Raw genomic sequence first — 27,876 nt, forward strand, 5'->3', positions numbered from 1 at the left:
ACACTGGGGGAAGAAAACAGTTCATTAAAGTGAAACCATAATATACAGCAGCTACACAATGGCATCGGTTGATGTCTGTAAACTGAGAAGCATGCAGGAGGATTGAAAAATCCAATTCTACTGAGGACTAATCATTTTCAAAATTGTTGGAATAAAAGACAGACCCAAAGCAACACAGTAACTGATAGTGGAGTCTGACACGGCACTAACAGCCGAGACACATTCCTGCTAACAATCTGGCTCTTGTCGGTCAGACCCTAAACGGACTGATAAACACAAGCATCTGAGCCCATCGCACTTTGCTTTCCCCCTATCAGAGAGCCCATGAGTGCATACTAAAATGTCTGGAGCATAATTATAACTCCATGTGTCTGTAAGACCAGCAAACAGGACTGTTTCAGATGTTTCGGTGGTATTTTTTTAAAACATAGATATCTCTGTGTATAGTCTGTGTAAACTTTACATTAGTGTGAGGATGTTGTGTCGTAAGTCTCTCCACATCTCAAACTGCCACTGAACCCGTGATCAACACTTTGCAGTCTTCACCTCAGGTAGGTTACATTTTGGAAAAAATCCCCATCTGTGGACAATTTGGACGTGGCATGCTACTCGTAAACACAGCTGTGAAAACCAAGTGGCCAAAAACTGAAGATAACAAACCTCCGCTAAGAGAGACTGATGGGGCTTCCTTGATGAACTTCCAGATGTTGCACTGTTCGAGCTTGTTACCTGATAAAGATCTGTTATCTGACAACAATCTGAATGTATTTCATACTGTAACTGCATCCATATGCTTGGTGAGAGCAGTGTTTTTAGGAAACGAGTTTGTCAGAAAAGAAAACGATGTGGCGATTAAACATTACACATTACAGCCTTCAGATTAAACATGAAGGCTCTGTTTTTAGCTACGGTTTACAATCAACCATCTGCCTGCTTTCCTTCCAGTCTGTTTCCAACTGTCCATCATATCCAGTTGCTATTTTAATTGGACCAACGTCCTGCCTGACCCCCCCTCCTCCCTCCAGAACACTTAATCCCTCCACTTATTTCCCCTGATTGCTTGCAGTGTTGTTTTCTGCTTTGATCTAGGCCGTTTGGCCTGCTTGTTTTGCTCTCTGAGGCTGCCTTATGAAACTACTGAACACAATGTGTCTGACTTTATATGAATACTTAACATTTATAAAAGCTAATGAAGTGGGGTTTGTGTGTAAATGAGTAGCATTTGAGAGTAAATTGTAACTAATGGGGCCTCACCTAGAACAACTTTTGTTTTGACCTCAAATTATAAAATTAAATACCAGATTACTCAATTTATGAAGCAGAACTCATACTGCTGTGGAGATACTTCCACTTACTCCAGTGGAATTTACTCACAGACCTTCCATATAAAGACTGCATCAGCCTGTGAAATATAACAATAAGCTAAAAGTCAAGCCATACACAAGGGTAATCAATTTTCTATTTTTGTGTTATAATAGGATAATAACAAGAAGGGTCATTCAAGCAAAGTCTATTCTTAACACTAGGACACGTGCACATGCAAATGCTCATTGTATGCCTTGCACCTGTCAGGGTATTCAGACATAATCGAAGCTGTACTGTACTGTGTGCTTATCTTTGGCAAAGAAGCCCATTGGGTTTTTTATGTGCAATTTGCAATTTTCTTTTGTCTCTAATATAATCTTTAAAGATTTTAAAGGTAAGGCTGGAAATATTTTATATTCTTCTAATTGTAAACCCATGAAACAATCTAAACCAAACAACTGATCCTACTGACAAGTAGAGCCTTTGTACCTAAAGCCACTCTGCATTATAGACCTCCTTTGTTGCTCCAAAAACAATTAAAAACACATCAATGAGCCACACTGTTGTACTGGGTGACATGGTCTGGTATCACGTTGCAGAAACGCACAATGACGTGTGAAACAATTGGTTAGGTTTAGGCAACAAAACTACTTCATAAAGGTTAGAAAAAACGTTATTGTTTATGTTAAAATAATAACTAGGGCTGGGCAAGTTAACGCGTTATTATCGTGTTAATGCATTAATTAATTAATTAATTAACGCCGACAATAATTTTATCGCACATTAACGGAGTTTTTTTTTTATGCAATACACACCGTTGATGCCAGCAAATCACCCAAAGAAATGGTGGAGGGAGGCTTCGGCAGACTACGTTGGATGCAGCGTGTGGGAGAAGTATAGATAAACAAAAGCAAGACAAGCTAATAAATGCCACAGTGAAGTGGATAGCTGCAAACTGCAGGCAGATTAGTATTGTGGAAGATGACGGTCTGAGGAACGTTCTCAAGGTGCGTTCGCGTCGCGATTGGTGTGAACGCGCCTTTAGGATCGCAACGAATGACGGCACGTATGAGCCTCCCTCAAGACGCACCATCATAAGAAGAATACATGAGTTGTATGAAAAGGAGAGGACTACAAAAGGGACGGCGTTACTACGTGCACCAACTGTTGCTCTCACTGGCGACTGCTGGGTAACCATTATCACCTCTGAGTTACAGTGCATTATATTGATGAACAGTGGTAGCTGCATTCACATGCTCTGACTGTAATGAAAACAGAAGACAGACATTTTGATGAAACTCGCGCGGAACATTTTATTCATGTTTCAAATAAAGTCAGCACACTTAGCACAGATAGTGCAAGAAATATAACTGCTACTGTGTAAAGGGAATACTGCTGTTAAGAACCTTATTTGTTTAAAGTGTTTGCAAACCAAATGGTTTTGCACTTTTGTTCATATAGCAGTACTTTTAAAATAAAAGTGTGCAATACACTACTTTTGAATTCATTATTGAATTTTGCGCATAAAAATGTGATTAATCGCAGAAAATCATGCTATTATTTGCGATTAAAAATTGTAATCGTTGCCCAGCACTAATAATAACGTAATCACATATCAAAGTAACGTAACTACCGTAGATAGACAACAACCTCTTTTAGCAGACGTTCTTATGTGACGTAACAAATGTGAAGTCAACTTTTTTGGTTTCACACAGAACACAAACAGTGGTCTCCTGGGTGAAAGTCCTGTGTAAAAGCATGAATTACCCTTGTTTGAGTCATGTTTGCAAAAAACTACAATGCTCAGCTTTTTTAGGAAATTACTGTGCATTCCTTTTCCTTTTCTCTTTATTGAAGTATAGCTATTTCTGGCCTGTTTTTGAAGATTTATATCTCTAGTGGGAACCAATGGGCTTGAGAGCCAATTCAGAAAGCAATAACATATTAATCAAAATGTTTTGAGTTTTGGTCTTTTCATGGGATTTGATAACAATAATAAAGATATAAAATAATGTCAGCATTATCATTTAAAACTGTAGCACAGATGATGCATATTCATAAAGTGAAAACACCAGAAAAATAAATACACAGACTGTACTGTGCGATAACCAGTGTTCCTAAATGTTTATTGACATCTCATGTCATCACGTTGTCAAACAGCTGCAGTGTTGCAGACTGCGGTTATCTCATAAGACCTTCATGCATGATACATTGCCTTTGTTTTTTTATTTTGTTTTTCCTCTGAGTTGATTAACAGACCACAGGGATTTCCTGGCCTCATCTGGCCCCTCATACTGTATGACCTCCTTCTGAGTTTTACTCCTCCAGCAGGCTGGGCCGCAACTCCCCGGACCTTATCGCTCCTTCTTGTGTTCATGAGAAAAAGGAGTTGTCAAAGGTTAGAGGGGAGAAGACTGACATCATCTGGCACTGATTATGTCTCTGATGAGAGGCTGAGATATCATATGAGATGTGCATTGAATGTGTATTTGTGTGTTTGTGATCTGTATATAGGCAGAACACATTCAAATGTGTTTTTCTTTCTTTTGATAATGAATAAAGGCCTGTGTTAAGATAAATGGCATTTTGTTTTTGTTTTCATTTTTTTAATACCCCACAGTTTAATGAGTAAGCACGAGGCTCAAAAACAGTTAAGACAAAATCTATAGAAACTCTCATGCCTCTGATGGCCTCACATGTCAAAATTCACGCATAATCACACTGATTAGCTGTGATTGCTGTGATTCATGGGATATGCATATCTAAGCACCACTCAGATCAACTAGCCTCAGGCACTAAGCTGACCTCTGACTTGTATAATGGGACCCTCATTCGGCCCTGAGGGTCAAAGCATACTTAGAGGCCCACCTGTGTAGACAATTAAAACAGGAAGCTTGTTTTCAAACTGAAACACAACCCTGAAAATATCATTTCAATGTGCAGCAGCAGCAGCTTATAGGAAAATATGAGATAATTGTTTTTATATCCATATGATTCAGTGGTAATACTTTACAATATAACATACAAAACCGTTTGATTACCTCTCTGTTGACTAAATTAAGGATTATCAATTAATCTATAATGCTTTTCAGATCTGCAATAAGTGCTTATAATGCATAAATAAAAACCTTTGCATTGCCAGGTTGTGAGCTCACATTTGAATAAAAGCCCCAAGGACTGCAAAGCATCAGGTTTCACTTACCTTAAAATGTATGAATATTCACAAACTATTAACATTTTTTTTCCAGCAAACAGAGAGTACAAAAGCATTGTTTTGGAATTGTGTTTCCGTCCATCCGATAAATGTATATTCCTAATATTCACAAAGCTTCGGCTCTGCTTTGGCCTTGCTCAACTACTCAGGGGTAATATCTCTTGAGCTGCTAAATGCTCTGTTATATTCACCAGCTAGTTGCTACATTTGTCTGTCTTCAGTTTGATGCTGGACAGGTAGTGTATAGTGGGTTTATCCAAAATTTTCCATTGAAAACAACTGCCAGCAGCGACTGAAGACGAAATTGATGAGAGTAAATCTAAACCAAAACAATCAGCTGAGAGACACTTACATGCTCTCTAGTGCTAAAAGGAATTATGCGTGTGATATTTTTCTGTAGGTTTATCTATATTGATTCACTATTGATAAGTGCAGCTAGCTGAAAACAAACAAAAAAACAATAGCTGTTGTTTACTGTGAATCTGGCAACCCTGTCTTCATTGCAAGCATTGTAACAGCTTATGATTGTGATTGATCTGTGTAGCATGAATAGTTCATTTATTAACCCTTAAATTAATCATCAGTGCCAAAACATTTCATAAACCTTTTATAAGATGTTGCTTACAGTAAAAATGTACAATTTTCCAGAGTTATAATAATGATCCACACATACTGTGTTTTCTATATCCCGTCCTTTTGTGTCCACTGGTTTCATGCCCTGGTACCAGAATGGTTTCCTTCTTCCTTACGTATCGCTCAATCAGTCTCAGTGTAGAGTAATACCGAACAAGGCTCCCACATTGGCTGCTTTTTCCTGCGCTCAATGATTAAAGCTGAGGAAATGAGCACTGCCAGGCAGGCCAGGTCAGGGCTACCAAGTGACTTACTGTATGTTTAGAGTTACGAGCTATTAGCTGCAGACTCCCTGCTTTTATAAGGCGATGTTCTTTTAGCAGTTTCTCTGAGAGATTTTGTTGAGGCCACTGGGTTGAAGAAGACTGATGATGGTCACAGTTGAAACCGTGTTCTTATGTCCATCCATCGATCCATTAGCTTCGGCTTATCCAGGGCCGGGGGGGGGGCAGCAGGCTCAGGAGAGTGTTCCAGACGTCCCTCTACCCAGCTATGCTTTCCAGCTCCTCCTGGGGAACCCCAAGGCGTTGTTCTGGGTCTACCTCAGGGCCTCTTACCAGTTGGAAAGGGAGGCATCCTGATCAGATGCCCGAACCACCTCAGCTGGACCCTTTTGACGCGAAGGAGCAGCGGCCCTTCTGCGAGCTCCCCCGAGATGTCTAAGCTCCTCACCCTATCTCCAAGCCTGAGCCCAGCCACCCTACGAAGGAAGCTCATTTCAACCGCTTGTATCCGCAATCTCATTCTTTCGGTCACTACCCAAAGCTCATGACCATAGGTGAGGGTTGGAACGTAGGTGGACTAGTAAATCGACCATAACGGTTCTGTACAACGTCCGTAGCACTGCTGGCACCGCATCGAACCGCCTGTCCATCTCACGCTCCATTTTACCCTCACTCAGGAACAAGAACCCGATATACTTGAACTGCCTCGCTTGGGGCAGTGACTCACTCCCAACCCAGAGGGTGTAATCCACCGTTTTCCAGCAGAAAACCATGGCGTCAAACTGAACACGCACCTTGAAATCCTGTCCAACACCACTTGGATCCACAGTTTATAGAACAAGGCTCCTCTAGGCCTCAGTGGAACCATGAAAATCACAAATAGGATCGGTGACAATGGACAACACTGGTTCTTATGTGTGAAACACAATATGTTGTAAGAAAATATATTTAAAAAAAAATTTCAGAGATGTCCATTTAAGCATATCACAACTGGACTTCACCATTGCTATTCGATTGTGTCATTGATTTATTGGCATTTGTGGGAATTTTGTGAAGAAAATGTAGCGCATTTATTTCGCTGAGAGCTCCACAAAAGTGTAATAAAACAACATGTAGTGACGATAGTGAAGCCAAGGATAATTTCACAATTAATCTGACTGTAGCTTGTGAATAATTTTTTAATGATTTCACTCATGAATATTGACACCAGGATTAAGTAGTCAGGCAGCCAATGTGCCAACACTCAAATGATTTGCAAAGGGCATAAACTTTGTTCACATCAGAAATAAGGCTTCCCGAAAACCATCAGCATGTCCAGACATCAACGTCATCATTATCATTTCCTGTGAGTGTTTACATTAAAAGTTCTTCCACATGACAGGGCTGCTGTGATTATCAGAAGTGCCAAGACTATCAAAAATGTCTGTTAATGGTCTAAATCAGTGATTCTCAACTGGTGGGTCGCAGACCTGTTTTCAGTGGGTCGTGGGCCTTTGCCTGGAGAAAATTGTTTTTTTTAAAAATCCTGTGCTTTTATTTTGAAGGGGATCTTTTTTTTCTTAACAGTATTTGGCATTAATGCCTTGTAATGTTAATAGATACCCATTTCACAGTATAGAAGAACACCCACAAAGTTTGTTTTCATATGCTAGTTGAGCGAAACGCAAGTACGACACCGACTACATGAGATATGGATTTTCTTACATTGAGGACAAAAGAGGGCAAAAACCTCAGTGTGTTTTGTGCAGCGAGGTTCTGGAACAAGAAACCATGAAGCCGTCAAAACTGAAGCGCCATTTGGAAACAAAACACCCTTCTCTCAAAGATAAACCTGTTGAGCACTTTCAAAGACAACTTCAAGACCTGAGGACGTCACAAAAGTGTTTTACTTACCTGCAGCCATGGACATGGACGTGTTGGATCAATCTGCAAACTGAAAACTATACCTCTGTCAAATGACACTATAAGTAGGTGAATTGAAGACATGTCGGATGACATCAAACAACAGACCACGTCTCGAATTAAGACAAGCAGTCATTTTTCATTACAAATGGACGAATCTACAGACATAACAAACAAAGCAGTTTTACTCGTTTACGTGAAACATGTGTGAAACACCCCTGACAGGAACAATTTCTCTGCACAAGAGAGCTCCCTATTCTACGACTGCAGAGGACATTTTCAGCTCAGGTTCAAACTGCACCATTTTTTCATTAAATAAATTTGAATCTTTGTAAATTTGTAAATCTCTCATGTTACATAGTCCCGCTGAAGACAATTGGATTATATCTATTCTTGTTGTACTAACCACATCAAAAAATCCATACACTGACTCTAGACTTTCATATTGAACCAGCAACACAGACATCATAAACAACAAGAAGCCAATGCTTTGGAAGTCATTTCACCAAACCTTTGTTGCCATATGAAACATGAAGTCATATATTTATTTATTGGTGAAGCATGTTACGGTGCACTGAGGCCATGAGATCAGTGGAGCAGCATGAGCGACTTCCTGTGGTTAGGGAGCCTCAGAGGAGAGTGGATTACATGTTTAGAAGTCTCGGATCAGAGCACAGCCTACAGCCATACCTCCACCTCCATCTGGCGTCGTACGCGGCAGCGAGGCTAATGACCCGAGCCTGTTGGCTCTCTGCTCAAATGGGCCAGTCATCAATAAGTCTAACCTGAGGATGGACTTGAAGCTCTGCATCAGCAGGAGGTCCACTGTTCTTCAAGTCCATTTTCATTTTTTCAAGTATTTCTTGCAACAGATTAGCATTAGTATTTGTTCATGGAACTCTAAAGATCTTTACTTTTTATGAATAACCTTAGTGCTTTTCAAAAAGTTGTGATTATGTCTAAGAATCTTTGTAATTAATAACCCCCCTGCTTGAGACATTGTGAATCCTCTTATTATCCCTTTCTCTGACGCCTATGTCTTTAATGCTGTTTAATCTGATAATATCACTTGGTGATTTAAACTAAAGTCAACACAAGTCATGATGAATGCATTATGGTGCAAATGTTTTTCTTTGCTTACAGAAGTCACAGGAGTGTCTTTCGGAAGCATTGTGATTGTGCTCAGGTCTGCTGCAGGTGGCTGGAATATATATTACAACAATACTGAGGCAAAGAGGAGCAAAGACTGTTGTAGTACAGCATAGCCCATAGACTATACATAAAGACCAAAAGATCTAAAAAAAAAAATTCTTTCACATCCATCAAGTGTGCATATGTCATGCTGGCATTAACTTTTGGACCCTCTGCTTATCTCAGACTCATCATAAACAGGAACACCCTCCCTGCTCCACCCTACTCCTTCCGAAAGCCCCGCGTGACACACTCAAGGAGTAAGCTGTGGAGAAATTCAAGAGCTACTCTTTTGCAAAACTTCCCTCTATCCTGTGAACATTGCCTTTGTGAGTTCTTTATTAAAACAAATAGAGCAAAACACGAGAAGACCTGAGATGACCCCTGGTATATTGGGGATGTGAGGCCACGCACCGGTAGCCTTTTCAATCAAAGAAATTGGTTGCTTGTGGTGTTAGGACTGAGATGAGACTGTGATGTCCAAAATCCAGATATCAAAACCTTTTTTTCTTTCTCCAAAGGACCCAATTCCCAGAGAGAACACATGCAGTCTCAAACATGTCCAAGGAAAACAGCCACCCCTGTGACCTGCAGGGACTGTCAGTGTGGGCCTCTAAATCCTCAAGGGAGATCCCATGGGCTGAGCATGGGATGATTTAATTACACTCGGAAAACAGTGTGTGTGTGTGTGTGTGTGTGTGTGTGTGTGTGTGTGTGTGTGTGTATATGCTATGTTTTGCTTCCCTTACTTGGCTTGTGTAGACCACGGCATCAGAGACAGTTTGAACCATGTTATTTCTTTCTTTCACATGTCTTCTAATTTCCAAGAAGTCCAGTGAAATATTTGAAATACGGTGTGCGAGTGTGTTTAGGTGTCTGTGGTGGGCCGCTGGTGTGTGTTTACAGCACGTGGAGAGACAGGGAACCCAGATGAGATCAGAGCTGGTTTTGATCTGGTTAAAATGTCGTCGCTTTACGAGAGCTGTGCCCCTTCTGTTTGTTCTCTTTATGGTCTCGACTCTGCAAAGAAATTGTGGAAGTATCTCACTATGACACAGAGAGGCGAATAGGTTTCCTCAGAAACAGTTTTATATTAATAAGATAATATAAAGGTTGCTTTTTAGTCTGAATCATAAACATTTACACACAGACAATCTCACATGCAAAATATTTTACATCCTGTCCAACCACAAAAAAAATTACAAATTGCAGTAATTAAGAATCTTGGCCATGATAAATCAACAGCATATCAGCTAACCAATCATTTCCCACAAGCACACCTATTAAAAGTTATATTTTGCGGTATCCTCCAAGCTCCTAATAAAGCCACCAACAATTTAAAAAAGCAACTGGGACACTTTTGCCTCCGAAGTAATCCCTCAGCTACACTTTGGTTCAAATTATGTATTTTATCAACGACACCTCCCAATACAAAACTATAAACATTAAAACTGCTAACGAGGAACAAGGGGTGTACAGTAAAAGAAATAGCGGGGGGATAAAAACAAAACAAAACTTAGTCTTGAAAGCAAACAAACTTAGTGGCACAAACTGAATGAACGTACACTGACCAGTCAGTCAACAGATAGGGATTCTGCTGACTGTTATGATTTATTATACATGCGGTGAGTCTCGGAGCTTATAAAAATGAAAACAGACTGCTGCAGTGTGACTGACATAGGTGGAAAAGAGCAGACACTGATAAACTAGCATTTTGTCTGAGAAATGTCAGCCAACAGATCTATCACCGCATGCAGAGGTCTCACTATCTCACCCTGAAATTCAGTGATGATCTCTGGAGAACATATTTATTGTTAGTTTTTGGTACAAATGAGACTTTTTCACAGGCATTTTCTTCTTTTTTTTTACTAATGATTTAAAAAAATGCTAATAGATCTAAAATCTTAATGCCTTGATGCCTTTGCGATTGCTTCTGTAGTGCATAATCGCAAACATGTGACCGCTTCAACAGTGGCCTCTACATATGGCAGCACTTAATTGGTTTAAAGGCTGGAACCGGTTCTTTGGCCGGTCGATGGCGCGACTGAGTTTGGTCAAAGAAAATTAGATTCAATAAAAGATCAAATAGGATGAGATTGCTGAACGCTGGTTTCACTTGATGAAATAAAATCCAAATGTGAAGCTTTCTAAACAGAGCTGTATTGGCTTTCAGACAGGATTCCAGCCAAACATGTTGTGAAAAGGACTGCCATAAAAATGTTTGACCTGTGTGGACCTTCTCTGGCTTTGCAAATATTTAATTTTGTTATAATGAGTTTATTTTGTTATTTACAGATGTCGATTCACTTTTTTAATCAAATAGTATTTATTTTTATTCAGAGTTGATGAATTATTAGCTTTATATGGTGGAAAAAAAATTACATTATTCAGTACCGTAAAACTGGTTATCTCAGTGTCTGTGGAGTTAATGTTGCATCAAAAAAGTTAAAAGAAAAAGTGGATAATTCACTGCAGGGTAAACTTTTCCATCTGAAACAAATGTTTATTCTGCCACTAAGCCTTCTTTGAGAAGACAGGGTCAAATCCTTGTGAATATCATATAGCAGCCAGACACTGCATGTGTTTGTGTTCCACCTAAAACGGCATAGAAGCAACACAATGTCCCCATTGGTTGCCAGTTAACAATCTTCGAAAGAGGTATGGATATAGGACTGAGTATATTTTGGCACTATGAGTGCCTCCATATGTCTGTATGACTGTCTAAGGTATCTGATATTTGAACCCGTCCTTTGATGCCCATCATCAGAGACCAACAGCTGATGTATAATGACACTGCAGGGGAGACAGATACGTAATCATTCAGCTGGCACATGAACCAGTTGTCTGCGCGTTAAAGGACGGAAATGTGCAAGGTATATTTATAATCATGTCCATCGTCATGTTTATTGAAGTGATGTTGGTGGCAGTTGCGGTAACTATAATCCTGTCACATCAACTTGTACCTTGAACTCATTATATCACAAGACAACGAGATATAGCTTTTGGAAATGGTCATGTATTGTGTTTGGTTATAACCGGAGCACATGACTTTACGTAAAAAGCATCATGGAGCTTGAGACATGCGTGAGAAATTTCTAACCTTTCACAGGGTTCAGTGGGGTTTGGCTCTCTGCCTAGAAACGTCGAGCTCTGGATGATGTTCGGGCCTTTTGATTGCTAATATGTAAAAGGAGAGTTTCTATAAACAGCAATAAAACAAAGTCATGGTGCTTTTAACATTCAACATTGCGTCATAATTATAATGACATATAAATGTCAGTGGTTCTCAACCTTTTAGTTTTTGACCCTCTACAACAAAAATCTAATTATGACCCCTTCTTAAAAGTTATATTTTCTATGAGCAGCAAAGAGTGATTTTTTTTCCCCCTTTCAGATTGTTATTTTGAATTATTTTAGAGTTTAATAGACTTCTAGAAGTAAAACAATCAAGTAAAAAAAAAAATATATAAGCAAATTTTAAGAAGACTGTATGTAGAAGACATGAGCATTTTCATCTTTATTTTTTTAATGTTACTTTGCTTTGGGACTTTTCATTTTTCGTCAAAGAGTCGTTTGAGGGGTTAAATCTATTTGTCCAGTGATGTGAATTCCTTGATGCTCAATATCTTACACAGTGTTTTCATTGTCCGGCAACACTGTGTTTTAAGGAAACGCCACTAGATGTCACAGTTGCTTGGTTTTCAGGAATATCCAGCAGTTTGGTAACAAATCATTACAGACCTTCCGCTCTGCTGAGAAAACGACTGATCAGGAAAGAAAGTCGTTTCCATAGACTTTTTACACTTTTGTTAACAGACTTGTAAACATCAAATATTTCTAATATTGCACTTCCATCATGCATCTTAATTTGACTGATTTACAGCAGATGTATTCAATTAGATTGTGGCAATCTGTAGAAATGCACAAATAGCCACACATGCAGTATAAATGCTTTTAATGAAATCCAACATGAGGTTTTTAATGTTTTTTTTAACATTATTAGATCAACATAATGAATTCAATGAAAATGAATATGTTTTTAGAAAATCCAAAGCCTTAACGTTAAGCCTTTAAAAGGATTTTTTTATAATAAAAAATATAATAAAATGATATACTAACAAGCCCTCATTTAAATGTGTGTGCTAAAGTCCTCCATTAATGTTGAAGAGGAATCTACCCTTAACATTTCACTTTACTTCTGCAGTCAGAACAAAAGGAGGGTATCAGCCCCCACATGATATTCTCCTTCGCCCCCTCTTCCTCCCCCTTCCTGTCTCGCTTCTTCAATTTCTCCACTGTCTAAATTTCTCCTGTGCATCTCTCCATCTTTCCAATTCAAGTCAGACAGATGCCTCTCCGGAACTTCAGAGCTGTGGAGTGGAAGTGATGAAAGCCACAAGCCGGGTCCCACTGCAAGACCCCGGCTCCTCGTCTGCCAGCACAAACTCCCTCATTTAGAAGCACATCCTGGAACTGGGGCTGCTTTTTAATTAAAGCCTTGGTGGATTGGGCGAGACTTAGTAGAGGTTGCGAGGGAAACTTTTTAAGTTGCACTTGACAGGTATATTTAAGTTCACCAAGTTTGACCAGATGGAGCATGTATATTGTATAAGTCTTTGAATATGGTGGTGGTGGGGTGGAAAGAAATATATCAAACAAGCAAAAAGAAAAAAAGGGAAAAAAGGAAAAGTGGAAGGGTGGGTGTTAGTTGAGGGATGCAAGCATGGGGAGGGGGGCATATAGGGGGCCCAGAGCAACTAGCATGGAGCAAGCAGAGCTCAGCCTTCTGGGTGAATGTTAGATGTTTCGGCAAGGATCGTCTCAGGATTTAATTCACTAGCATGCCGTCTTTATCTGGCGTCAGATAAAATAAGACATTTAAAGACTTAATTGTTAATATTCATCAATATGTCTAATTATGCAACGAAAAAGTGAAAAATACATCATGTATTTCTCCGCAGATGAATGGATGTGTCCCTCAGAGAAGACACTTCTAACATGTCTTTTTATGATTCATTAATCCGTCTCCACTAATCAGCAGCATCACAACATTGGACAAACAAACACTGCTAAGTCAAGTGATCAAAAAGAACCCAGCATGCAGTATTGAACTGCGCCGCTCCCTTTACGAAAATCATCCTTGAGAAGCACAAACATTCAGTGGCCCCTGCTATTTGTGAATGTTCTCCATCCAGAATGAAAAAGTTTTCAAAGCGCCACAGACTCTCAGCACAAACGATTTGTCTCAAGGAAAGCATTGCACAGGAATGCAGAGGAAGGAAGTAAAGTAAGGCTTTTCCATAATAAACAGAGTTTGAAATTGTTTTGCTGTGCACAGTATTTGACAAAAACTGCTATTAGATACATGAATGCAAACAACCCACTGTGCATTTTGTCCACTTTTTCTGAGAGACTGAACAGCTTGCTCCCTCTAGTGAATCATTTCGGAAATGAAAAAAACTGGACACTTGGTTGTAAAAGGAGTATTGTTTGTACATCAGCAGAAAATGACCAGACAGTCTCTTGCATCTACTTGTAAATGTATTCTACATGCTGTGTATGTATAAATTATAACATATAACTTTCAAAAACCCTTCAGCCATGGAAAATCTTAATTCCTCTGAGCCCAGTTGGTCAGCTTGTCTATTTCCCAGCACTTACACTTTGATTTCATCATCACTCTGGACGTTAGTAATTGGGAAATCTCAAACTGTTGAAGAAGTCATTTTTTCCGGTCGATGTATCCTATAGAAAGAATATTGTGTCCTAATTAGTACACACTGTATATATGATCATATTGAGCAATATATCCAAACTGGAGAATAATTTATGTTACAATTATTAACATAATAATTTATTATTATTATTATTATTATATAACAATATATATATATATATATATATATATATAGACAGAAAGGAATTAAATGACCTCTTTGTTTCTAATTTCCCGTATCAAACACATACATACACCCACTGTAGGGCACATCTTCCCCATAGCTGGTACTTCAGTGAGCAGTTAACATTTAAAAGCACTGGGCTGTTCTCTTTTGCTTCTGTGAATTAATAATCAAAGAAAAAGGAGTGAGGCCTTCAAAAATCAATGGACCCATCAACAAGGCTGGGTGTTATGTGTGCCTACCCTCACCTGGGTGACTGAGTGTGTGCATGTACTTAGGTATGTGTGTGTGGGTGTGTGTGTGTGCGTGTGTGTGTGTGTGTTCACATGCATGTCGATACACGTCTGTGGCGGCAAAGCTGTTGCACAAAACCAAGCAATCATTCCAGCAGTTGTACGTCTAAATCAGTGGCAAACAGAGAGCAGAGCTAACTTGTGTGGAGACAGAGCACTCTTTTGGGTTTGCTCTTTCTAAACACCAGTTGTCTCCTCCAATCAGTGTGGTCATGTCTGCATTATTGATACAGCAGGGGCCTGAGGGGCCCAGGCTCAGATGGTGCACAGGCTCACAATGTTCTCCTGTGTGTCTGGAGAGAGTCTGGTTCTTAGGAGAGCTCAGAGGTAAGCTAGGACAAAACTAAAATTAGGCCCAAAGCTGAAAACCTGAGCCAACTTATTCTGGTTTAACGGAAAATAAATGGTAGCAAGGGCCCTCTTGGGAGAGTTGATGGTCAGGGATTGCAGAAGCAACACAAGGGGAGTGAGAAAGGCAAGTGGAGAGAGTGCTGTATGGAGGACAAGACATACCGACAGAGGCAATGTGGAATCGAGGGGAAACCCATTTTCATTGTAAATTCATTGCTCAACTATTTTCTGTCCAGTCCATTCTTCAATAGTTAATAATATTTTTTTTAAAACAGTGCACACCAGTCATTCCCAAAGAAAGGGATATTTCATTGGGGTCACCAAATAACTTTGCAGAATTTCTTTCATAGTCTTTTATAACATTTAAATCTGCAGTGCACCTTTTGAGCCACATGGGGGAATGTGACTCAAAGGTGCACTGAATGTTCTTATTGTTCTGATAGTTGTAGCTTATTTATGACATTGAATATAATATGAAGAGCTAGCATACATTCTGAATGTATAGCTCTCTTAACTGAAGAGAGGGAAAAAAAGAGCCTAAATGTATTTATTTATTCTCAATTTAGAAAGTATTTAATATATGTTTTCAAGAGCATAATGCATAAAACAAAAAGATTTTTCAACGTCAAATGGCTGGTTTACCAATTCAAGATAATACATGGAGATGTGGAACAGCAGTAAGAATGGTCAGGAGCGTTCACTAGGCATTAATTTGCTCTTCTCACGATTTACAGAAAAGGCCTATTGTGAATTGGGTTACAATGGTTTGTCATTTTAAAAAAGTGGGTCTGGGAAACACAGATTTCATCATATAGTTTGAGTACTGGCTTGTATTGATACAATGGAGAAAACTACAATGGAGAAAACTATATTTTCCTAATTTGAAGCAAATTAGTCATAAATTGGGCAACTGATCAACTGCAAACTAATCTGCAACTATTATGATTATCGATTAATAGATGAAATTATGTTTAAAGCCAGAAATGCCAAACATTTTCTCTTTACAGCTTCTCAAATTTGATTTGATATACTGTATACAGTAGTGGTCGCATTATAGTCGCTATATTGATGCATTGACTGATCATGCTGTGGTGTCATATTCTCAAAATGCAAACACAGAAATGTTTGACAATGTTGAGCTTTACATTAACAAACCCTTTCATCTTCTAACAGAAGTTATTTTTTTATTTTTGCTATTTGACCCCTGCAGGATCCGTTTGAATTCCTTGCTTCCAAACGGATAACTTAACAAGACTTCAATTCTTTTCAAGACCTTCCAGCCTTCCAGGGCTTCACTGTAATTGAAGCTCAGTTCTGTGAAACACACTATTAATTAGATGTAGCATAAGTGATTGGTTAAATGCTCGGGGAGCACAGCGTTTTGTTCTGCTGTAGAGCAGTGTACGCGTCGTGCTTACTGTGATAGGGGTTAATGTGATAGACTGTAATTGGCTCAAGGAAGTGTCTGGGTCAGAGTTAATTTGGCATCTGCTTTTTCATTCAGCCTAAAATAAATTGCCTGGAATTAAATAAAGTGTCACATTTCATTAGACATTATGCCTGAGCGGAAACAAATAAAGCGAGGGGACATTAAATAAATATGGATTAAATTGCAGAAACAACAACCTGTGGTGCCCAATTAATAACATTTTGATATGATAATTATTGATTCAACAACAACAACAACAACAACAACACATTAAAGATGATAAGGCAAAGCTAAGCACAACAAGGATAGTGGAAATTAGCTAATCTAACAGAGATATTACTTTATATTTGGTCAAATAAAACATATTAGCCTTTTCCTAAAATATCAGATTATTTCAAACAAGAAATTAATAGATTGCATTCGTTGAATCCGTTTAACATGCTTCCACCACCTCAGTGTTCAAGCACTCACTGTTGAAGTATAAGAACCTAATCAAAGCTGGAGTCAAAATATATAACAGTTCATGATGACCACAACACCGTGTTTGTGCAAGTAAAGTTCTGGTTTTAATATTTTAAGTTACGGGGCAATGTTTATTCACATCTGTCATAAAGGAATTGAGAATGTGGTTTACCTTGATGTGTTTTGATTTATTCTGCAGGCCCCGAGGTTATACCCGTGAATTAGAGAGCATCAATAAGGAAAGACCATCTCCCCTGTCCCAAAAGTGATAATTACCAACATCACTATTGATCCGACTATTGATGCATCGCTAATTGTTTCTTGCAGTTATTTATTTAATTCCATCTCTGGCCATGTGAATGTGTTGACCTTGTGCAACGGGGCTGCCCAATGGAGGGAAAAACACACATTAAGATTTCACTTAAATCCTGAAAAAGAGCAAGGACTTCTCCCTTTTCCATCCGGAGAGAGCTTGGTTATGATCTGTTCATGAGGTTGAAAAGCACAAGCAGAATGGCAATTTAGGTTGAGGCAACATCGGATGATACTTTACTTTCTTCTTCACTGCAGCCTTGATGAGCGATTTTCTTAATAATCTCCACGGATATTACCGAAGGTTCAAAATGGCACCATATTGATCAGTTAGAACACTGCATTATCTAAGATATAGAATAATCATGGAGATTATCCATCATTAAAGGGTGTATTGGATTTAGCACATCAAAAATGTATTCATATCTCTTAAATGAGCTTCTTTAGCAGCAGTCCTAACAGAACCTCAAGGTCTGATTCCATGAGAACGTGACTATATGTGGCATAAATAGTGAATGATGAGATTTAGAATTCAAGATTTAGTTAAATAAAGTGTGTGTCTTATGTTTGTTGCGAAAATCCGTAACATTAGTTTAAAGTCTATACAGATAGTTTATTAATTTCAATCTTTTTGTGAACACAATTATTATACAATAATATAATAGTAAGTTCTCACCCAAATTGTGCCTATAATGAACATTTAATTTGCTATTCAGAATAATCATGTTTTACATGCTTGCAGGGATGGTGTTCAGATCTCACAGACACTATATCAATCTGAAGTATCTTGAGATGAACATAGTGCTTCTGTATACGTGTCAGTTATCAGTAGTCTTTAGGAGAACTTAAAGAACACCAGCATAGAATTACTTAAAATGTACCATTAACACTCCGCTGCATATGAATCGTAATACAAATGCAGTGGATGGTGCAACCACTTATTCACTTTAAGGACATAAAAATCATAGCATACATTTAATCATCATTTCATATATAATATGTAAACAGGGTAGACTACTGGCAAAATCAGGAGCAGGTTAGAAATTGGGGGCAGGTGTGGATAAGCAAAGATTTTGAGAAATTAAAGTGACAAAAAAACACAAATACAGTGGATAGGAATGTCGGTTTAACAAATTGCAGACATCTGATGGAGTTTCCTTTATGTGAGGCCATGAGGAGGTGATGGTGGCTGCAGGAGTGTAAGGGTAAACATAACTGACTTCGATGTTGGAGTGATAGCATCAGCTCAGAGCGCTCTGTTGTTGCAGTTTTTTTTGTCAGGGTGTCACTTACAATGAAACATAACATTGAAATCAACTAAAATGTTTCATCATCAGGTGGCCACAACCTGTAAATCATAGGGAGATATTTGTTTTTCATGGAAGCTAAATGTGTGATAGCCGCTTACACGTCAGACCACACAGGTGCTTCGGGACACGCACTGCATGGAATGAACATCATGGCCAAATGCAATGTGTGTGTGCGTGTGCCTATGTGTGTGTGTGTGGTTGTCCGTTGAGACAGCTGGCCTTTGCCAGGACATCTGGTACCTGTCACAACACTTTGTGCGTGTGTGAGCACTTCATTGGTGTGCCCTGCCCAGTTCTGCCCACCCATCAGGTACCTGTTTAGACCTTTAGTCGGAGCTGTAACAGAACATCAGAAAGGGCCATGTAGGCGGCTAATGCAAGGAGTGTGTCAGGCTTGTGTCCCAGCGTGGTGGTAGGAAATCCTTGAAGAGGGGTACAGTCTCCCAGCTCATCACACATGGAGGGTTTTTGGATGTCATCCAAGAGAGAGGTGATGATGCTAGTAGAAACGACATTGCTGGCCTGAGGATGAGTCTGCCAGACTGGTGACCTCAGTACCTTCCCCACACATAACCCACACATGACCTACGCTCTGGATCTCTTCTAATAAACTACTGTTTTGATGCAACAGTAGGTGATGCTTTTACTGGAATATGTGCACATATTTACAATGGATGTCAGGGGTTGACAGTTTGAAGATAATTACAGTGTATTTATTTTCTCCTTTCTCCTTTCCTCTGTCTCTCCCTCCAACTCCCGCCCCTCCAGATTGTGAAGCCAAGCCTCTAGCAGTGTAGTGCTGAAGGTGTGTTTGTGCTGTTATGCCCTCTGGCTTGGCTGCCAGCTTACTCCCACTGATCTGAGCCAGAAGGCAGACTGCCGAGGAATACCGATCACCTTGCCCAGACCGAATCCTTTGAGCTCTCTCTGGCATCTTTCCCCCTTCTGCCAGTTTCCTCCTCTGCTCCTCTCTTCCCCCTTCTGAAGTTGACAACAAAGACATCCTCAGGGTCCTCCTTGATGTGAGACCCACTCTTGATCTTTTTTCCCTATGTTTTTGTACCTTATAGTTGCACTACTTTCATATTCCGCGAGCACAATATTTACACACTAGAAGACAAAGAAACAGGGGTCTTTTCATGTAGGAACCCCTGCCAACATGTTAATCACCTGAGGACCTGCAGTGGTCATGTTGGCCCGGCAGAGGCAGGACATTAGTGAGACACCTCTGCACCTCATTGCCACCTATTTCACCAAAGCCTGAAGACATTTACCAGGTTATGCCATCTATCTATCTATCTATCTATCTATCTATCTATCTATCTATCTATCTATCTATCTATCTATCTATCTATTTTCTTTGGGCTTTATAGGTCTGTCGGTACAAGAATCGGTGTCATTGGAGCCAATGATATCCACTAAAAACGTACTCCCCCGGATACATCCTCCTGTCTCCCTCTCCTTACCCCACCCCGCCCCCTCAAGCCCCCCCAACACCCCACCACCAGAACCCCCTACTTCCATGAAGAGAAATCTCTGAAGAGCTAATTAGTGGTGGAATGGAGTCCAGGAACAGCCAACGGAGCTGAAGAAGGGAGATTGGCGCCGGCACTGGCTTTATCGGTCAGGGCCTGACAGAGGGGTGACAGAGAGGGGAGGCAAACCACCGGCACTCAACTGACAGAGACAATAAAGTGAGCCTCTGAGCTAGACAGAAAGAGAGTGACAGACAGGCAGGCGAGGAGAGAAAACTGGCTTCTATCGGTTGTCCTGTGGCCTAGGCAAACTGCACAGTCCCAGTCACTGAGGCAAGTTTCCCCCTGCCCCTGCCAAAGTCTTGTGTTTGTTGACTGTCCCATTCGTTAGTGTGTTACTATGGATAGTGCAGCAAAGCTAGAACAGTTCATACTCTTGATATAGTTCAACAGTTCATACTCTTGATTTAGTTAAAGAGTTCAAACACCTGTTTCACATTCAAGCAACATGGACTATTCACATGCTGCAGTGTCTGTGCTAAACAAACACTATTACTAGAATTGTATTAAACAAAAGTAGAAGCATCGCATTTTGCAGAAGTGCATAACCATAATTTTTGGAGGCTCTATATAGCCTGTTTCATAAAATATTAGCAAAAGTATGAGAGCAAATTGGACTATTTAATTCTGCTAAATGTATAGTAAAATGTTGTAAGCCAGTTTTTAATCCATTTTATTGGCATAATTAATAAAATAGTTGTAATTAATTTAGTTGAAATCAAACTAGATTGGGCCACTATACAACTTTTTAATGCTTGATTGTATTAATTTGATTTACCCACACTCGGAAAGGTCAGTCGGAAAGCAGCCATAATACACGACGAAGAAGAAGAAGAAGAAGAAGAAGAAGAAGAAGAAGAAGAAGAAGAAGCAGCAGCAGCAGCAGCAGCAGCAGCAGAAGAAGAAGCAGAAGCTGAGGAAGAAGAAGGAAAAACTCACCTGTATTAATTCGGAGGGGTGGGATTTTAAGGGAGACGTATTATTCCCATGATTTTCGTTAATAAGCTCAGCTTTTATGACGATGCATGAAAAGGTAAATACTCGCGTGCTGAATTTATAGTGAGAACAAAAATGCTAATTGCCGTCAGCTGTTCGTATTGTTAGCATGTGGCTTTTAATTTATTTGGGGCATACCAAGTGATCTTGAGTCAAAGTTGTAGTAGTGTGTGTGCTTACAGTAGTTGTTAGCTAGAGCTACTAACTAACGCTGACTGTTACTGAAGGTATTAAATTGAAGACCTGAAGATGTCGTCACTGCCTCGAACAGGAAATGGTCCTGATAGCATACGCAGTATTTATTAATGGTATGTACACTGGTAGCTAACGTTAGTAGATATGAGATAGTATTATTACGTCATTGCATTCCGTTCAACAAATGTGACAAAATGTTATGGATATGAGGAATTAAAAAATGTCCAGAGTGGTGTGAGAGCTACTGTTTTGGTTAAACTTGTTAAAGTTCGGGAGTGCACAAAGTCAACAAGGCTTTTGTAATGATTCCTTTCATATTTAATAATCTCACAACAAACATTTTTTTGAAAAGAGAGTTGAGGCCACTGACGTTGAACTAATTGCACAAACTAAAGTAAATGTTACCTGCTGAATGGCGTTTGGCTGTTGTCTTTATCATAAGCCACAATGGTGTGTTGAAAACTGATTAAGAAATAGACTGGCCTCATAGTGTGGGATGAGCCTGTCCTCAAAGGAAAGAATATGGAGGAGAGTACCAACTCATTGTGTTTTTTTCTTTTATCACTTTGACTTGTGGGATTATTCTCTTGGTTGCTACGTTGACATGGGGATACATGTGAATACTGTTGTAAGGCTGTATGTGAACAGCTAGCTAGGGGTCGTGTACTGTAGATGTCACATCATTCCCTCATCGTACTGGTGTTTATCTCTAGCTCGTTAGCGTTGAGGCAAGTCAGGTGGTCAGTGGGTGGAAGCTGACCCCACTCAATAACTAGCTCTTGAAAAACACTGTTTCTGCCCACTTTAAGACCACCAGGATGAGTTGCTTAGCCAATTCAACGGACTAAGTGGAATAATGTTTGTGTTCATTAAACAGGACCAAGAAGCGCTCCCTGGACCCTTGGATGATTAGACATCTCCGGCCATTTGTCATCCCCACTCGTCTCCCATCTTTCCATTGCTCAAGCTGCCAATGTGTTCTCGAAGAAACCTTCCACCAAGTTGTGAGTACTAACATGTTGCATGTGAAATTTGATTTAATAGTTTGCTGTAGAAAGTCAAACGGCCATTTTTAGGCCTCCATGCGCAATGAGGTGTTTTGTATTTAAGGCATAAGTTTATGTGGGGAGGATATGAATACTTTCCTACCAACTTTTAAGACACCTTGAATATCTCTACCATCATTTTAGCTTGTAAACAAAAAGGCTGTAACAGGCACTTATGCCATTAAAGCAGCACAATTCCTCTGTCACACACCCATAAGCTTCCCACACTCGTTTCTTTAACACAATGTGTCATGATGAGTCCACGCGGTTCTGTGTGCGAGTGCAGACATATCTCAAAGTTTGTGGGCCCCCTTCCGCGTTTAGAGGCTGATGTCTCTCCAGCAGTGCCCGGCTATACAAGCCTATGTGTGATACAGCCTCCCGAGGCTTCTGCTCAGCCTTTATGGTCCAATCTTATTATTTTGCTGTGTTCTGGACTTTCTGTGTGTGTGTCACCCCCAGCCAATATCAGGGCACAGCGTGTGAAGCCCGTTGTCATTCCGAAGTGTTCAATACCACCGCATTGTCACGCCCGTCGGCGTCTTGATACCCAGGCACAAGGCATGTTTTAGCGTCTGTAATACAAACCGGCAGTATTGAATGCTATATATGAATGCTAACTATGCTCCCTATCTGTAGGATGTGTAAATAATCAACTGTTTGCTACCTTTGTAGCTTGTTTGGTATGTCTACATGATAATATTAACAACACAATATGCCTGTGTTGTGTGTGTGTATATATATTTATATATATATAGCTTGTTTCCGCTGCCTCATAGTGGCCAAAAAGTAATTGGAGGAAAGCTGGATTGGGCTCCATCCTACACCCAGTGCTGTGGTGCCTAAATACTCCCAAGCTCCCAGCCAGGTTCTGGTCTGGTATACAAAGCAAATCTTGTTTATTTAACTTAAATACATGTTATCCCTGTTAACTATCATTAAATACAGAAAGGGTAACAAGAGGCAGTGGGCAAAATCTGAGGAACACACACAAGGTTTTCCCTGATGGCAGGCATCGAGAATGGTTTAAGTGTGAGAAAGTATCTAACATATAGAACAAAACATTCCAACGCTCTTTGCTTCACTATACCTTTTCCAACATGGCTGGTGTGTGGGGAAAGGTCAGGAAGGTGGCATTACACTTTTATGATGATAATTTATTTATTTTGTCAAGTAAATCCTATCAGAATGCCTGGGAGCTAGCCAGATAGCAAACAGGGATAATTAGCATCACTGGGAGAGGTGGCGTCTCCTTGTACTCTGGCCTCCACTTGCTTTTATCTGCAGAACAGGTGAAGTTGTGGATGAGCTAAATATTGATGGAGCTGTCCATACTCAGTGAAACTCAAACACTGCTGTCCAGCTTTGTTAAGGGCCGTGTTGCCACGCTGGACTCTCTTCTCACATACACTAAGGATGAAAAACTGATGAACAAATATCATTTTTACATATTTCTTTCTCCCTTGCCAATAAATGCTTTACCTGTAATTACGTTGTCTCCTCTCAAATGTATTTTCACCAAATGTTTCATTTGTTTGTTTATCTTGCGTTGCTTTCAGACATGTAGTTGGTTCCCTTGGTCCAGATGAAAGAAAGAAAAGTTTAACTTCACACCGACTTGGACCTAGACCTGGAAACTGAATTGCAATACAAACTGTTCAATGAATTATATTGGGGAGTTTGGACTTGGACCTATACATCTTCAGTTTTGTAAGGGCCCACAGAGGAAAATCTAAGTGAAGTTCATTCTGTTGACTGACAGGAAGTCGTGCTCTACATCACTACGCCTTGGTTTGGGATATTAGTGGAGGCTGCAACTCCTCTTTGTAGAAATAATGATGGACAGCTAGAAAGAGAAAAGATATGTGTGTGTGTGTGTGTGTGTGTGCAATCATGTGGTATAATTTATGGCTGTCAGACCTTGCTACATAAGTTATGTAGTTAAAGGTGTTTATTTCATAGATTGAGAACATTGCTGCTATATCAACAAAAAGTCAGAATACTCCGTTGACAATCTATTTCTCTGTTCCTCTGTAGGCGTTGGTACGTGAGCTAATTAGCTCTCAAGCACTGACTCATTTTAAATCAAGAACATTATGCTGCGTCTGCTGAGGTTTACACCAGGGATCGTTGCAGACATCCCTTGTGTGTTCCAACTCACCACCTCTAGAATATCCCCTCAGTGATTTCCCAAAAGAGTTGCATACTAATTAAATTGTGTTTTTACACGACGTACTGATAATAAAAATATGACTCTGGTTGTAGAATTATCTGTCCAAATAATCCAACCCCAAGACACTTGTTACAGTACTGTATCTACACTTGGAAGTTGTCAAAGTACACAGTTTCCAAGGTATGTTAGTAGCTCAGTGGACTAATATAAGTGAAGGAAGACAATAGACAATAGTTTTTACTAACCAAGCCAGGCTGAAAAGCATTGTTTTATTAATCTCTTCTGGTTGACAGTTTCACATCTGTTACACCAACCAAGGATGTTTCTGTGTAGTCAAAACTAAAATTTACTAACAAGATTTATCTTGATTTGAGTTTTTTCAGTAACCTGTAAAAGTGTAAAAGTGGATATTAAGACGTATCTTGTGACACACAATTAAGACAATAAGTAAAACATATTACTCCGTAAAATCCCTCTCCAAATTATTTTAATGTTTTTAGTAAAGTAAACATCACTGCAATACTTACGTTCATTGGGGATATATTTGCGGGGTGTTGGTAATGGGGTGGCTCTGCCCAATTACACTACAATCCAGTGCACCTGCAGAGCAGCAGGTGCAGCTGTCAAGTTTCACATTTCATCTAGTTAGTGCCTGAGGTTTAAAATCTAAATGTCCTGATAGTTTAGAATTCAAATCCTAATGCAGTAAGATGCACTGCTGTCTATTGCAGCAGGCAAAGCAAATGCACACGTTCATGAAATGATTTTCACACTGTTGTTCCTTGTTGCTTTGTGAACAATGAGGCAGAGGAGTTTCAGTCAGTCAGTCAACAGTTGATTGAATCGAGAGGGAGTTTGGGTGTCCGTGGCTTTGGCTAAGATGCAGTTCAGTATTGGACGTGACTGAAATGCTTCTTTACATTGCAGCTAAGACATGCAGAGGCCTGATGTGCTCTATGAACACTTCCCATTATGATATGTGTCCTCTCTCATTGGGCTGCAGTATTCTCATGGATGCTAATGGTAATGCCTTTTAGACCCTCAAGGCATAACTAAGGCAGTAATATTGATTAGAGATTGTCTCCTGAGTAGTAAAGGTCAATTTGAATTGCTGAAGTCTTTTTTACCTCTTTTTGGATTATTACTGCTTGTAACTAAAAAGAAAAGAAGGACAGCAGAGTATGTAAATTGAAAACCGGAGAACTGTTTTATCCTCCATGCAATGATTGATGGTTGTCCAAATTAGAAGTGAACTGGCAAATGTAATTCAGTCCTTCTTTCTGGCTACTGGGGAATGGTATTGTCCTGTTTTTGTGCTTTAGTTTAGCCCAAGACATTCTGTGTATACCTTGGGGTGTGCTGAATAATGAATGGTGCCCTAATGACAACTGTAGTCCTAGATATAAGAATGACCTTAAAAACATTGATCTTTTTTTGATGTTGCATATCACTTTGAACTATAAATCTATTTACATTTGACCCTGGCAGGCTGATCTAAAGCCAGCGTTTGAGAATCCAAACTGGTGACACACATTGGTTGCATTAGACTTTCTTGTTGTCCGTCATTTTGCAAGACAGAGTCGTACGAATTCCATCATAGTCTATTATTGCCCATTGTTTTAATGTGATTAAATAATAATATATATTTTTTAATCATATAAGACATATACGTCTGTGATTCTAATCAAGTAGACTTTTTGAAGAATTCAGCAAATATCTCCTCACTGTCCGCTAGCTGTCCGTTCTGTGTGCACGCTGAAAACACAGCCCTGTACTGGCTCTATGAATGGGAAACAAACAAGTTGTTCCGTGTCTGTATCCAGATGTTGTATTTCTACATTCAAAGGCTTCAAATGAAGTTTTGAATGTCTTTTAATACAGGTGCGCCTCCGGCAAATGGGAGAGCAAACTGTTTTGATTGCGGTGAAACAATTTTTTTTCAAAGGCTAAATAGACAAATATGGATTGAAGCAGAACATTTTATCAGATGAAAACATTTTTTTTTTTATATGTATTTTGACTTTTGGACTGAAGTCTGAGACAATTACAGAAACAACGACTGGCGGTTACACTCGCTGTGTGTGTGTGTGTGTGTGTGTGTGTGTGTGTGTGTGTGTGTGTGTATTTGTGTTTTTTGAAAGTGATACCAGCTTATGAGGGCATGGAGGGAAAAGATGAACATAGACACGGACAGTGCAGTCATGTTTCATGTCAACACACGTGAAGCAGGTGAATGATTTTTTTTTATTGCAGTGACAGCAGAACCAACTAAAACACAAGGCCTTTGTGATTTGTTTTTTTCAACTTTGTCTTGGACGGAAGACTTATGACCGTTGTATTTCGTTCTGAAGGCTGAACTGGAACCCACGCTCTGTTGCCCCACTGGAGACTGGAATCACCAAACACCCAATCCTGCAAGCACTTGCTTCACCGGGAGGACTTCCCCCAGCATGCACTCTTTCTGCACTACTGGCACGTCTGCACCACTTTGTGCCCTGTAGTGGTCACAGACGGGTTCCATTATTAGTAGTAATGATTTTCCCCAGCTGAAAGCCCTGATTAAGCTAACATGCTAACAGAAAAGCAGCTGCTACAACTTATGACAGTGAGGATATTGTTGCTAGCTCGTTTGGTACGACTGAAGCTGGTGACATTTTTTGGAGATTCTGTTACAGATTTAGTCGGTTGAATGATAAGAGTAGTAGAAGAATGGATTAAGGTTACTTAGCCCAATGATCATGCTTCATCACTGAAGTTGGTGTGTTGCTCTCTGTCGGCTGGATTAATAAAGAAAAATGTTTTACCTTTACATCAGCCATATCAACTTTTTAAGGTGTTAATTTATCAGGGCTTTGAGTATGTGTGTGGCAGTTTTTGTTGTTGTTTTTCTTTAGCTCCATTTTAGAGAAAAATCAAGTAATGCTACTTTAAGGCACGGTCACACATGTTTGAATGCAGACGAGAGACCATCGCCTTCCGTGGCAACATTTGCCTGAAAGTTGATATAAGGTAAACCCCACGTGAATGCAAAGAAGTAAAGTATCAGTAGACGATAGCAAAACAAGTCAGAATTGTAAGTCTCTTAGTAATCTTCTATCCTATGTTGAGAAATATACTGTATGATGTAGTTTGGTTATATTTATATTACAGCTCTGCTTTCAGTGAAAGGTTAGGAGGAAGCTACAGGCAGATGTCTGTTGCTTTTGCTTGGCTCTTAGTGGAGGTGACAGCAGTCAAACAGTGACAGGCTTCCCTGTGACAGAAGGAACATTTCTGGAGGCACCCTGCAAGGGTTTTTTTGGTTTGCGAGGGCCTATCATCAAGGGAACCTGCATGGCGGCAATAAGAGTGCCTTTTTTTAAAAATCTTTTCTTCTTTCACATGCTGCCAATGGCACCACATCAA

The sequence above is a fragment of the Cebidichthys violaceus genome, unplaced genomic scaffold (genome assembly GCF_023349555.1).
Source record: "Cebidichthys violaceus isolate CVI_PGR_0920_01 unplaced genomic scaffold, fCebVio1.0.p SCAF_4, whole genome shotgun sequence".
In the NCBI taxonomy this organism is placed as follows: domain Eukaryota; kingdom Metazoa; phylum Chordata; class Actinopteri; order Perciformes; family Stichaeidae; genus Cebidichthys; species Cebidichthys violaceus.